The sequence below is a fragment of the Eriocheir sinensis genome, unplaced genomic scaffold (genome assembly GCF_024679095.1).
Source record: "Eriocheir sinensis breed Jianghai 21 unplaced genomic scaffold, ASM2467909v1 Scaffold257, whole genome shotgun sequence".
In the NCBI taxonomy this organism is placed as follows: Eukaryota; Metazoa; Arthropoda; class Malacostraca; order Decapoda; family Varunidae; genus Eriocheir; species Eriocheir sinensis.
The window spans coordinates 480,001-494,948 of record NW_026111562.1 but is presented as its reverse complement, the minus strand read 5'-3'; positions in this window follow the sequence as shown (position 1 = coordinate 494,948).

Sequence of the window (14,948 nt, the reverse complement as noted above, 5' to 3'; positions counted from 1 at the left end):
ATCTCCTAGGATGGAGATTTCAGCGAAGGGATAGTGGGTCAAGATGTGCTCCAATTTAGAATTCAAATAGTCAAAGAATTTTACATAGTTGGTAGAGTTAGGTGAGAGATAAACAGCACAGATGTATTTAGTAATAGAATGACAATGAAGTCTTAGCCAGATGGTAGAAAATTCAGAAGAGTCAAGGTTGTGGGCACGAGAGCAAGTGATGTCGTTGCGCACGTAGGCGCAACATCCAGCTTTGGATTGAAATTTAGGATAGAGATAGTAGGAGTGAACAGAGTAGAGATTGCGGTCAGTAGCCTCAGAAACCTGTGTTTCGGTAAGGAAGAGAAGGTGAGGTTTAGAGGAGGAGAGATGATGTTCCACAAAATGAAAATTAGAGCGAAGACCGCGAATGTTGCAGAAATTGAGAAGAAAGAGGTTCGAGGATTTATCAAGACACCTCTCGGGTCGGCAGCCAGAAGGGGAGTCCTCCTGGGGAATTTAGGTCCTCCCCCAGGCGGGGACCTGAGGCTTGATGTAGGTGCGCCATTTTAAAATTTGAATTTTGGGAAAAGGTGTATATGTTGTGTGAATGTAGTGTGGTGTGGATAAAGAGAGGATCTGTCTTTAGAGAGCATGCTGAACTACTCTCCGGTGTTGGTGAGACAATAGGGAAACGGTTAGTGAGGACATGGGAAGGGTCTTTGTAGGGCTTCAGCTCCCTTCTCACCTCCCATATATACCTCACCGGGAGTGGCTTGCGCCCGTTCGGTAGCTGTCTTCCTACCTACTCCATGTCTACTCCATGTGTCTATCGTGTTGGTGCTCTCCACATGACTTCTACGTCTGTTCCACTCATCCACCACTGTTGGTAAACCAGTTCTTGCCTATGTCTTTGTTGAACCTGAAGTTATCCAACTTAAACCCATTGCTACGTGTCCTACCCGGTGTGGTGTCATCTGCCATCCACGTATCCTAAGTCAATCCATCCAATCTGCGCATGCGCGGGATTTGTTTACAAACAAAGGGTGGATGAGCTGCGACACGGTACCGTGACTTTATCGATTGCCTATCGCGACATCTCCCACTTGAGTTTTTATTTTTTTAATTTATTAAAAGTAAATGTTGACGTATGTTTTGAATTTGAAAATTGTTTGAAATATGAAAGTTTCTTCTGCACCCTTAGTATGTCAGTAAATGAGTTAAATGAGGTATGTCGGTAAATGTGATAAATGAGATAACCTGCTCCCCTTGTATGTCGGTAAATGTGATAAATGAGATAACCTACACCCCTTGTATGTCGGTAAATGTGATAAATGAGATAACCTACACCCCTTGTATGTCGGTAAATGTGATGAATGAGATAACCTACACCCCTTGTATGTCGGTAAATGTGATAAATGAGATAACCTGCTCCCCTTGTATGTCGGTAAATGTGATAAATGAGATAACCTACACCCCTTGTATGTCGGTAAATGTGATAAATGAGATAACCTGCACCCTTTGTATGTCGGTAAATGTGATAAATGAGATAACCTACACCCCTTGTATGTCGGTAAATGTGATAAATGAGATAACCTGCACCCCTTGTATGTCGGTAAATGTGATAAATGAGATAACCTACACCCCTTGTATGTCGGTAAATGTGATAAATGAGATAACCTGAACCCCTTGTATGTCGGTAAATGTGATAAATGAGATAACCTACACCCCTTGTATGTCGGTAAATGTGATAAATGAGATAACCTACACCCCTTGTATGTCGGTAAATGTGATAAATGAGATAACCTACACCCTTGTATGTCGGTAAATGTGATAAATGAGATAACCTACACCCTTGTATGTCGGTAAATGTGATAAATGAGATAACCTACACCCTTGTATGTCGGTAAATGTGATAAATGAGATAACCTACACCCCTTGTATGTCGGTAAATGTGATAAATGAGATAACCTGCACCCCTTGTATGTCGGTAAATGTGATAAATGAGATAACCTGAACCCCTTGTATGTCGGTAAATGTGATCAATGAGGTAACCTACACCCCTTGTATGTCGGTAAATGTGATCAATAAGATAACCTACACCCCTTATAAGTCGGTAAATGTGATAACTGAGATAACCTGCACCCCTTGTATCTCGGTAAATGTGATTAATGAGATGCCCTCCACCCATTGAATGTCGGTAAATATGATAAATGAGGTACCCTACACCTCTTGTATGTCGGTAAATGTGATAAATGTGGTAACTTTTTTTTTGTTTACATCTCAGCCTATAGCGCCGGAAGACTTTCTTCAGGGGCCTGGTGGTCGGCTCAAGCCCGTCATGGCGCAGGCAATTTTTATAGTGGTGCTAGTTATGCTTGGCTCATGCTGCCCCCTGGAACTCATTTTTGACTCGCTTGTACGGTTTCTTCTAGAGAGCGGGATGATAGGTGGTCTTCTGGACAGCCTGTGGATAGTCTTAAGCCACTCGGCGGTGACTAAAAAATCCCAGGTAGTAGCACGGGGATTCGAATCGACAAGATGAAAAATGTTTGTCAAAATTCTAAATCAACTTCAAACAAAAGTTAAAATAGCGAACATAATATCATACTTTCAGAAATTAAATAAAAAGAGTAGACTTAAATAAATGCCTAAAATAAGAAGTTAAGATAACATTTTTTCTTTACCATGTCCTGTATACCAAAAGAAAGAGGAAAAATAAAGATATTTATAAGCAAATAATTGTTATTACTTATTTTAAATTATTACTTACAGAACGCCTAAAATAGGTGGTTTTTGTAATTATTATTTAAAAAATAATAGTAATTATTATAAGTTTTAACGATCGGATGAACACCAGCACTTAAGAAATGATCGGATGATCGGAATCGGATCAGCTGCCCCAACTGATCGGATGATCGGGGATCGGAACAGCAAAAGTGATCGGTGCCCACCACTGCTATCCAGATACAGGGGCCTTGTCCGCCCTCGTATGGAGTATGCATCTCACGTGTGGGGGGCTCCACTCACACAGCTCTTCTGGACAGAGTGGAGTCTAAGACTCTTCGTCTCATCAGCTCTCCTCCTACTACTGATAGTCTTCTACCTCTTAAATTCCGTCGCGATGTTGCCTCTTTTTTATCTTCTATTGATATTTCCACGCTGACTGCTCTTTTGAACTTGCTAACTGCATGCCTCCTCCCGCGGCCCTGCTGCACACGACTTTCTACTCATGCTCATCCCTATACTGTCCAAACCCTTATGCAAGAGTTAACCAGCATCTTCACTCTTTCATCCCTCACGCTGGTAAAGTCTGGAAGATGCTTCCTTCGTCTGTTTTTCCTCCTGCCTCCGACTTGAACTCTTTCAAGAGAAGGGTATTAGGGCACCTCTCCTGAAATTGACCTCTTTCGGCCACCTCTTTGATTCTTTTTAGGAGCAGCAAGTAGCGGGCTTTTTAATTATTGTTTCCTTTTTTTGTGCCCTTGAGCTGTCTCCTTTGTTGTTAAAAAAAAAAGATGAATTAAGTGATGAGAATTTGGCAATGTTGACTAGAAAATAGGTGAATATGAATAAAAGAAAAAGAATGTGATGAGTTAATGGAATACAACAGTAGTGAAATAAATTTGAATAGAAATAACATAAAATTAAAGTACTTCATGATAAACACTTAAAACGTCAGGTTATTATCCTTGCTAGTTATTTAAAAAGCTAACTACTGTCGGTATGGTGCTGTTCTTGCCCCGGTCAGTTCAGGCTCTGATGGGGACCAGTTTCTTGGGGCGGCGTACTGCTCGACGGGGCCTCGGGGCTTCGGGAGGGAGCAGGTGTCTGTGGTGTGGGTTGTGAAGCAGCTTGGTGCCGAACCTGTGAAGCTGAAGGGTCAGGAGGTTCAGAATGGAGAGAATGTTCAGTTGGGTGATGGCTTCATTGTAAATTGTGTAGTTCGACCCCATGATGCGTATAATTGCCCTCTTCTGTACTTTTTCCAGTTTCTTTGTTTGTGTGTTGAGGGATGACGACCAGAGTGGAGAGGCGTAGCACAGCCTTGGCAGGATGAATGTGGTGTAGACATGTGTCAGGTCGGAGGTAGGGACGCCAAATTTCTTGAGAGTGCGGAGCATGTGCAGTCTGTATGAGGTGACTGAGATCGTAGTGTTGGTGTGAGGGTCCCAGCTGAGCTTGTCGTCGAGGAGGATGCCAGGTAGTTTAGTGGTGTGCACAGTTTCCAGGATGTGATCACCGAGCTTGAGTGTTGGGGGTGGAGTAGGTGTAATGGCCAGGTCGAAGTGCATGACTATTGTTTTCTTCCTGTTAATGGTGACGGACTAGTCTTGGGCCCAGGCCAGCAGGGTGTTGAGATCATTTTGAAGGGAGGTGTAGTATGGTGAAGTGTTGTTAATTGCTGCAGCTATTGTGGAATCGTGTGTGTGTGTGTGTGTGTGTGTGTGTGTGTGTGTGTGTGTAGGACAATAATAACAGTAATGTGAAAGGAATAGATAAATATATAAATCGATGCAGAGATAGGAAAAAAGATAGATGCATAGATATATATAGACATATAGATCAATAGATTGGCTATGAATAAATGGATAGGTGAGTTGGAATGTTTTTTATATAGATGGATAAATAAACGAATAACAGACACACAAATACAGACAGAAAGACAGATAGATTGACTAACAAAGACACAGACAGACAGACTGACAGACAGACACAGATGCTGAGTCAGAGAAAACAACATTTGAAATAATCTTAATCGAATTCGTAATCGTATAATGGGACGGATGGAGGGAGGAAGGAGAAGCCCGCAGTGGTCCGGTATTGGCGGAGATTTTTTGACGAGAGTTTGTGTAAATTTTCTTTTTTATAGAAGCTTGCATTAAGTCGTTCGTGAAGCGAGGTAGATTGAACAAAATAACATGTTTTCTACTCTGACGGAACGAGTAAGACGAGAGTTAGGAAACCAAAGTTGTGTTTTTAGTATCTACTCGGTGCAACAAGTTAAGACAAACGCTCAAGGTGCAAACTATTATAAAAATATGAAGTGCCACGATTTGTGTAATACTTCAACGCAACAAAATTAATGAAAAGTGCAGGAAGTTTTTTAGCTCATCCCGCCATAATAAGAAAAAAATGACAAGGGCTTTTTTATCATCCCGCGCAGGAAAATTATTGAATATTTTTAAAAAAAAGTCACGGTTTTTTTCTGCCTCGGGGGAACCAATCAAAACAAGAAACAGAAATGTCAGTTTTTGTAGCGCCAGGATGTAAAATGAAACAGTGAGTCGTGAAAACATAAATACAAACCGATTCAAGGCAAAGGAAGAAAAGATGTGGACCTCAGGTGTTGGGAGGCTCAAGTAGTAACATCACTCCACCGGGCGAAGAAAAGATGTGGACCTCAGGTGTTGGGAGGCACAAGTAGTAACATCACTCCACCGGGCGAAGAAAAGATGTGGACCTCAGGTGTTGGGAGGCTCAAGTAGTAACATCACTCCACCGGGCGAAGAAAAGATGTGGACCTCAGGTGTTGGGAGGCTCAAGTAGTAACATCACTCCAGCGGGCGAGAGTAACTCAGATCGAGTCTTTACTCCTTATGTCTCCTCATACAAAAGATGGGTGATGGAGACATGGTTCGGTTCAAGGCCTGGGTATCAGGTGATGGAATGCTCAAGTGGCAACATCACCTGACCAGCCTGGAGAAAATATCATTAAACCTTTACTTTCTATCCCTTTTACTCAGAAAAAAAAAAAGGTTAGAGATTTGGTGCGATTCAAGCCAGATATATAAAAAAAAACGTACATTTCAAGTGATGGAAAACTCAGGAAACATCAGTGAATCAGCCAAGGGTAACTATGATTGAACCTTTACGCTTTCCTTCCTCTTCGTCAAAAAAGTAAGGGAGAGACTTGGTTCGACTCTATCCAGGAATATAAAGGTCATGGTTCTCAGGTGATGGAAGACTCAGGAAACATCACTGAACCGGCTAACTGCAGCTAGGATTGAACCTCTACTTTCAGCTTCCTTCTTAATGGAGAAATATATGAATCGTAGAGTTACGGCTCGATTCAAGCCATAGATATATAGAGCTTCGTTCTCAGGCGATGGGAGGCTCAAGTTACATCACAACTGGTGAAGAGGATCTAACCTTAAACTCGACATTAATATCATATGAATACAATGCAGCTCACTTCTCTCGATCTTGCTTTCGCCCTCAGGCATTAGGGAAACAAGACCAGAGAACGCCTCCACATTGAACCGAAAGAGAAATTATGAAGATAAGTAGTCGATTGGTTACAAATTATGAAAAAAACGGAAGCAAGGAAACAAAACAAAAAACACAATGAAAAATCGGAAAAGGGTTGGAAACAATATGACAACAGATGAACGACATACAGGAAAAGGAGAGAAAGGGAATTCAAAACAGGAAGATGATGTAAAATCGTCATTTCCGAGAGGCCTCAATACACGGACGAGCAGCAGGACAGTTCTGCCTCGCGCCGCCCCTCGAGCAGCGGTGTGGCTAATGCAAGAAGCAGTTTCGCGCGCTGGCCCCCGAGACCACGCCGGAGGGATGGGACGGAGTACAGAAGCAGGGCGTGGTCAGGGAGGGAGCCCGGGAGGAACGGTTAACAGAGTAAGCTGAAAGGTTACACGCTGAGACCAGCAGAGTGTCTCACAGGTGTCAAGGCTCCGGGGGGATTAAGGTCGATGGCTACTAAAGGCTCGCGGTCACCGTCAGTATTTTATCGATTTGGTGGAAAAAATTGGCGGGGCGCTGGTAATCACTAGGCTCTCCTAATAGTACTGCTTTGGGGAATTTATAAGGTCTGCTACGCTGTGTTACTCGAATAAATGAAGGTTTGGGAAATACTAGATGTTAAGAGTCCAATCGCTTGTTGTTTTATCGTAGGTGAAAGGAAGTGCTAATCGCTAAAATCTATCAATCCTACTTTTCGGAGTTTAGGTTTGCTACGTTCTATAAGCGCTTTGGTCGACTAGGCGATAGTTTGATTTATTATGGAAGTTAATTAAGAGTTCAATAGTCTTTTATCGGCGGTAACAAGAGAAGCCGCTAGTAAATCTAGTAATATTGCTACTTATCGGAATCTAGGCTGCTTTTTGCACTTTATAAGCACTTAGTCGAATAGGCGATGATTTAGTTCAGCCCACAAGTTAGGAGTCTCATAGTTTTCAGGCCAATGCGAGTAAGCCGCACAAACATACCTAATCATTGAGGCTGCGAGGCTAGGCGTTGAGGCCACTCTGTCCCCTGAGTGGCTTGGGTCCCGGAGGACTGGTCAGGGGTGCTGACGAGCGATGGCTGGCAGAGGTGGACACAGACTTTACTTCATCAGGTCAAAGGTCACTTACTCAGTCCAACAAGCGGATAAAGAATAAGGATGCTAAAACAATTATGGCAGAGTGAGTAGTGAGTCGCTGCGCGGGTCGGAGGTGCTGCGCCTTGCTCGCGAAAACGCTGAATCGAAATGGCTGGCCGAGCCAAGAACTCGGTGGAGTTCTGTTAAGTTTGTGCGGATCCCACAGGCGATAAGTGGATAGGGTGCTGTCTGTGCCCTAAGTGGTGTCATGTGAAGTGTGCTCATCTGTCTGGAATTAAGTCGGAAAATATATATAAAGTAAATTGGATTTGCAACCCATGCCTTCATAAAGCATCTCTGGCTACCAAAATTGTGGAAAAAATGGAAGAATTCAAGCTGGAATTATCTGAGGAAATATCAGAAGTGAAACAAGAAGTTGAGTCACAAGCGGTCAGCGTGAAGGAGGAGCTGGGGAGGTGGCGCAGGATGTGGCGGACGTTTTGCAGCGGGCTGAACATGTGGAGTCAGCAGATGCAACTTGGGCTGAGGTCACCAAACGTAAGAGGAAAGTTAAGAAGAATTTACTTGTTGTCAAGGCCTCGGAACAAGATAAAAAGGCTACAGAGCTGAAAAGTGAAGTTTCTGAAGCATTACTTGGCATTCAGATTACCGATTCAAGATTTACTATTGGAGGTAATATTATAATGAACTTTGATGATGAGGATATGAGGAATGAGGCAGCCCAAAAACTGCCATCTGTGGAGAAAGTCAGGACTAAAAGTGTGGGAAAACTGAGGCCAAAGATCGTAATGTGCACAAGGAGGAGACTGGGGATAAGATAATTGAGACACTGCTTAAAAGAAATGAGTTCCTACGCTCCATTCCACAAGTTGAGGAGAAAATTGAGAAATTTTTTAGTAAGCCTGCTGGCGGTGGCACAGCACATTATATCCTGAAATGTGATCCAATGGTTAGAGAGCTAATCTACAAGCACCATGATAGATCGTGTGCCAAGCGAGGACCTTCTCAGGCGTTTTAGAGAATTGTTAGGCATGATACGTGACGCTGGTGGGTCGCCAGTAGTGTGTGGCAGTTCAGTGAGTTGCGCTATATGTTAAAGACTCACTTAAATGTTTAGTTAACAATTCAGTCAATGGTAAGAGATCTGACTGGGGATGTGTTACGAGTGGGGTCCCACAAGGCTCGGTATTAGGTCCACTTTTGTTTATTATTGATATCAGTGACTTAGATACAGGAATTGGTAGTGATGTTAGTAAGTTTGCAGATGACACCAAGATCGGTAGAGTAATTGAGTCAGATCAGGACGCTAGTATTCTCCAGGGTGAACTCAACAGATTGTATGACTGGACGGATAAATGGCAGATGGAGTTCAATGTAGGGAAGTGCAGTATTCTGAGTGTAGGTAGGAACAACCCCTCACATAACTATTGCTTAAATAACACTCTCATAAGCAGGTCTGGGTGCGAGAAGGATTTAGGGGTCTTAGTGAGCTCTGATCTCCGTCCAAGGGCACAATGCATTCAAGCTAGAAATCGAGCAAATAGGGTACTGGGATTTATTTCAAGGAGCGTAAGCAACAGAAGCCCCGAAGTCTTCCTCAAACTATATTTAGCATTAGTTAGACCTCATCTTCACTATGCGGTTAAGTTCTGGTCACCTTACTATAGAATGGATATCAAAATGTTAGAATCGGTGCAGAGGATGATGACTAAGATGATTCAGGGGTTGAGAAACTTGCCATACGAGGAAAGACTCAAACAGTTAAACTTGCATTCTCTAGAAAGGCGAAGGGTGCGTGGAGACATGATCGAAGTTTATAAATGGATGAAGGGCTTTAATAAAGGAGACATTCATAAGGTTTTGTTGGTAAGAGAACCGGGTAGGACACGAAGTAATGGGTTTAAACTGGATAAATTCAGATTCAACAGGGACACAGGCAAAAATTGGTTTACAAACAGGGTGGTGGATGAGTGGAATAGGCTTAGCAGTCACGTGGTGAGTGCCAATACAATTGTCACATTAAAAAATAGACTAGATAAATTCATGGACAGCGATATTAGGTGGGGTTAGATACACGGGAACTTAGGGTCAAAGGAGCTGCCTCTACAGAATGGACATCAACTTGCTAGAATCAGTTCAGAGGAGGATGACCAAGATGATTCAGGGGCTGAGGAACCTCCCATATCAAAATAGGCTGAAACTTCTAAACTAGAGACGAAGAGTGCGGGGAGATCTGATAGAAGTATTCAAATGGGTCAAGGGTTACAACAAAGGCAATATAAGTACAGTACTGCGAATTAGCCAGCAGCAGGATAGAACTAGCAGTAATGGATTTAAATAAGAAACGTATAGATTTAGGAGAGATATAGGCAAGCATTGGTTTAGTAATAGGGTGGTGGGGGAATGGAATAGATTCAGCAATCACATAGTTAGTGCAGGGACAATAGCTTGTTTTAAGAGTAGACTGGATAGCTACATGGAAGAGGACGACAGGTGGCAGTGAGGTGTGGGTGCAGTAAGGTGACGGGGTACTGGATGCGTGCCATAGTACCGCCGGTATAACGAGGATCAAGCCTCTACCTGTAACCCCTGTAACTACACCTCACCCATCGTGAGTACTGGCCGGGGGATTCTGGAGCCGCCCTGTGTAGGCCACCCGGCCTCTTGCAGTTTCCCTATGTTCTTATGTTCTTATGTTCTTAACAAAACTTGAATGGGGGGTGTATACTGTGGGAGACAGATACCATGCAATATTATGTTATCATTGTCAGAGATATGGTCATATTGAGTCCAAATGCACTGCCAAGGCCAATGGTGAGAACCCAGTATGATATAAATGTGCAGGAGAGCATAAAGCGAAAGACTGCCCCGGGACTGAGAGCATTTGTATAAATTGTGTGAGGTACAAGAAGTCTGAAGTTAATCACTCGGCGAATAACCAGTGTTGTGTAGTTTTTCAGACTGATATTGAGAGAATTCGTAACATAACCGATCATGGCTACTAATTCCTCAGATACAAAGATTAAATGTGGTCTGCTAAATGTTCAGTCTGTGGGAAATAAAACTCTAGATATCCGTGATCTCATCAAAGAAAAGGATCTTGACATTTTAGCGGTAACTGAAACATAGCTAAATGACTACGACGTCGCCAAGATTCGTGAGATGACGCCAGTAACTCGTGCCTCTCTACATGTCCCGAGGGAGACAAGAAGGGGTGGTGGTGTTGGGATTTTTCTTTCGAATTCCTTTAAGAAGATTCGGAGAAAAGCATCAGAAAGGTGGGATACCTTTGAATTAGTGCAAGTCATCTGTGAAACTGATAGAAGGAAATGCACCTTTATTGTGGTGTATCGACCTCCGGATACAAGAGCAGAGGTCTTTATTGATGAATTCGCACACTTTGGAGTCTGTGGATATGGTGAGTGCAAATGTGTTCATCTGTGGTGACTTTAATCTATGGATTGATGATCCTGAAAATTCTTCTGCCATGGCCTTCATTGAGATGATGGACAGTTTCAACCTGATTAATAAAGTGAACGAGATGACTTCTTTAGGGGGTCATGTGCTAGACTTGGTTTTCAGCGATATAGACGGTGATCTAGTGCAAGGGGTGTGTGTTGATGAAATATGTTGTATGTCCCCGGTGCATAAATTGGTAACCTTTGAAATTTCATACGTGAGGGAAGCAGTGCAGAGAAAAAAGATTACGTTCAGATTGCGAAAGAATTTTCAACCAGAAATACTGATTAACTCTGTAATACAGGAAATTACTATTAATTGTCGTGAAATCTGTGAACATGGCTCGGTGTTACGTGGAAATTGTGCTACCTGCCTGGTTAAGCTATATAATGGTTTAGCTAAAGATGAGTATAACAGCCTCTGTCCTCTGAGTGAAAAGGAGATAGTGTTGAGAGATCATGCACCTTGGTTTAATGCGGAAATACTGTGGGCAAAAAGAGAGAAGAAGAAAAAGAAAGACTGTGGCGTAGGCAAAAAACAGATGAGGCAAGAAGAGCATACCAGGAGGCGAGAAACAAAGAAAACCGGCTTGTGATAAAACGGAAAAGAGAATACTATCGGAATAAGGTTGTGGAGGCAGGGCCTGACATCAATAAATTATATAAGGTGCTTGACAGTTTGACTGGAAACAGAAAGGTTAACAAGCTTCCGGATGGTTTCTCGGATGAAGTGCTGGCAAATAAGTTTTTTAGACTTTTTTGACCAGAAAATTGAGAGTTATCATGAACTTTAGAGGCGACCGCGGTTACCATGGATCCGCTGTGGAAACTCCAGTCCCTGAAATAAAGTTAAGCTTTCAACAAGTGGATGTGGCTGTGGTGAAAACTATCATACACAGGTGAAACTGACGTACTGTGATGACGATCCCTTGCCGATAAGTGACATCATTAGGAGTGAAAACTTTAGATTTCTTAAATATTATGACTGTGATGGTTAACACTAGTATCGAAAGCAAGACTTTCTCTGAGAGTGAGAAAGCGGCGATCGTGAAACCTATCGTTAAAGGTAAACTGGACCCACAGTGTTTAGTTCCTCTAGACCAGTATCCAACTTGACGTTTCTATCTAAGATACTTGAAAATGTGATCTTAAATCAGCTAATGGAGCATTTGCTAGTGGTGCAGGCTTTACCGGATAATGAATCTGCCTACAAGAGGCTTTACTCAACTGAAACTACTCTCTGTTTGGTGGCAAACAACTTGCTTGTGCGTATGGATGAAGGGAAGTGTGGTGTTCTGATTTTGTTAGACTTGAGTGCTGCGTTTGACACGGTGAAGCACAGTCTATTGCTTCAGGATTGCAAAAATATTGGAACTGAGGGTGGCGCGCTGGATTATCTGAGGAGTTACCTTGAGAACAGAACTTACTGTGTGCAAATAGATAAATCGTTCTCCACTCATAAACTTTTGCAAAGAGGAGTCCCCCAGGGAAGTGTACTGGGTCCAATTTTATTCTGTGTTTATACTATCAGTCTTTCACATTTTTTTTTTTACAACAAAGGAGGCAGCTCACAAGCACAAAAAAAAAAAAACAATAATAAAAAAGCCTGCTACTCGCTGCCCTAAAAAGACAAAAGAGGTGTCTGCAAAGCAAGGTCAATTGGGAGGAGATGTCCTGGGCCCATACTTATAAAGAAGTGGCATGTTTGACTTTATGTCTCGTCTCAGAGGAAGAGGTGTATTCTAGCTGGGGCTCCAGTCACACGGGTAGTGGAAAGTAAAGCTGACAACAACGGCGGACTGCTATCTCATATGAAACTAATGGGTAAGATACCTAAAATGGTGAAAGTATTGAATAGAAGCATCATATCCATAATATGGTTTTGTAAGACTATAGTGAGCTTTTTGAATGTAAACGATTTGACGAGCACGCTGGCTGTCTGGCAAACACCCGGTAATGTTTACATTGAAGGTCGCTGCCTCAGACGAAGACCCAGATTTATGCCTGCCCGGAACCAACTTTGCTACTCGCGCCGCGTCTCAGATTAACATCCAGGATATAGGGACTTCACAGGGCTGTTTGGGCTCTTTAAGACGAGCCTGAGACGAAGTATTAGCTTTATAAGTATGGGCCCAGGTTGATACCTCCCTCTTGGAAAGCGTTCAAGTCGTAGGCAGGAGGAAATACAGATGTAGGAATATTGTTCCAGATTTTACCAGCGTGAGGGATAAAAGAGGAAATGTTGGTTAACTCTTGCATAAGGAGTTTGGACAGTATAGGATGAGCATGGAGAGAAAGTCGTGGTGTGCGCGGGTCAGGAGGGGGGAGGCATGTAGTCTGCAAGTTCAGAAGAGCAGTCATGGGAAATATCGATAGAAGATAGAAAGAGAGGCAACATCGCGGCGGAATTTAAGAAATAGAGAACTATCACTATGAGGAGGAGATTGATGAGACGACATTTTAGCCTCCACTCTGTCCAGAAGATCTGTGAGGAGCCTCCCACATGAGATGCATACTCCAAAACGAGGGCGGACAAGGCCCCTGTATGTGGACAGCAACCGTGCGGCGGAGAGAAGAACTATGGAGATGGTACAGAATGCCCATTTCGAGGAAGTTGGATTTAGTAAGAGATGAGATATGAAGTTTCCAGTTGAGATTTTGTTATGATGACCGAGGATGTTTAGTGTTGAGGAAAGTGATAGCAGAGTGTTGTCAAAGAACAGGGGATAGTTGTTTTAAAGATTGTCGAATGGATAGGTGGAGAAACTGTTTTGAGGCGTTGAAGGACACCAGGTTCTCTCTTTGCCCCAATCGGAAATAATAGTAAGGTCTGCGGTTGCTGTTCTGCAGCTTCCCAAGCCTTGAGTCGTAGGGTGGGCCTCTATTAAAAGAAGCTGAGTAATGCAGAGGAATCATCATGTAGGGAAAATGGGATAGGATGTCTGTTGGAAAGAAGATCATCAATGACCAACAGAAAAGAGTGGGAGGGGGATAACCCTGTGGGACACTCACTGTTAATAGATTTAGAAGAACAGCACTGTCTACCACGGCAGAAAATAGATTGGTCAGAGAGGAACCTGGAGAAAAAGATACAGAGATAAGGATAGAAGCTGTGTGAGGGTAGTTTGGAAAGCAAAGATTGTGCCAGACCCTATCAAAAGCTTTTGATATGTCCATGCAAATAGCAAAGGTTTCCCACCGAACGGCTAAGTGAGAGGATGACCAAGAGTCAGTTAACAGCATAGAGATCACCAGCAGAACGTTCCCTTGCGGAACCCATACTGGCGATCAGATAGAAGGTCAGAAGTGGAAAAGGTGCTTTTGAATCATCCGGTTAAGGATTATCTAAAGCTTAGACAGACAAGAAAGTAAGCTATAGGACGGTATTTTGAGGGATTGGGTCACCTTCTTAGGCACAGGCTGTATGAAGGCATACTTCAGCAAGAAGGAAAGGTAGATGTTGACAGGCAGAGGCGAAAGAGTTTGACCAGGCAGGCAGTCAGCACGGAGGCACAAAGCTTAGGACACAGAGGTATTCCCATCAGGGTCCATAAGCCTTTTCAGAGGATTGAGGCCGAGAGGGCATAGAAAACATTATTTTGAAGAATCTTTTATATCAGGTACAAAAGGAGTCAGGAGGGATGAGTAGGAGGTATATGCCCAGAATCATCCAGGAGTGGAGTTTTTAAAAGTTTGAGAGAAGAGTTCAGCCTAGAGATAGATGAGACGGCAGTGTTGCTGTCAGGACTGAGGAGTGGAGGGAAAGATGAAGAAGTGAAGTTGGAGGAGATGTTTTGGCTAGATGCCAGGAAGTCACGGGACGAGTTAGAGAAAGGTTTGCATTTTCTATTAATGAAAAAAATTTTGTTAGTCTCAAGAATAGATTTGCACGATTGAGCAGAAATGCAAAGTTCATAATTAGCATTAGTTTGAAAGCTCTGGTACCTCGCTCTATCATTGACAGCACGAGAACAAGCGTGATTAAACCAAGATTTTAGAAGGGAGGAGTAGAGAAAGAACGAGGATGTATGCTCATTCCAGGAGACAATCATCTCTGTGATGCGCTGAGCACACAGAGGGTCTCTCTATCCCTGGAAGCAATAATCTGTCCACGGAATGAAAAGCACATCCTTCAGGTCGTCCCACCGAGCTGAAGTAAAATGCCAGAAGCATCG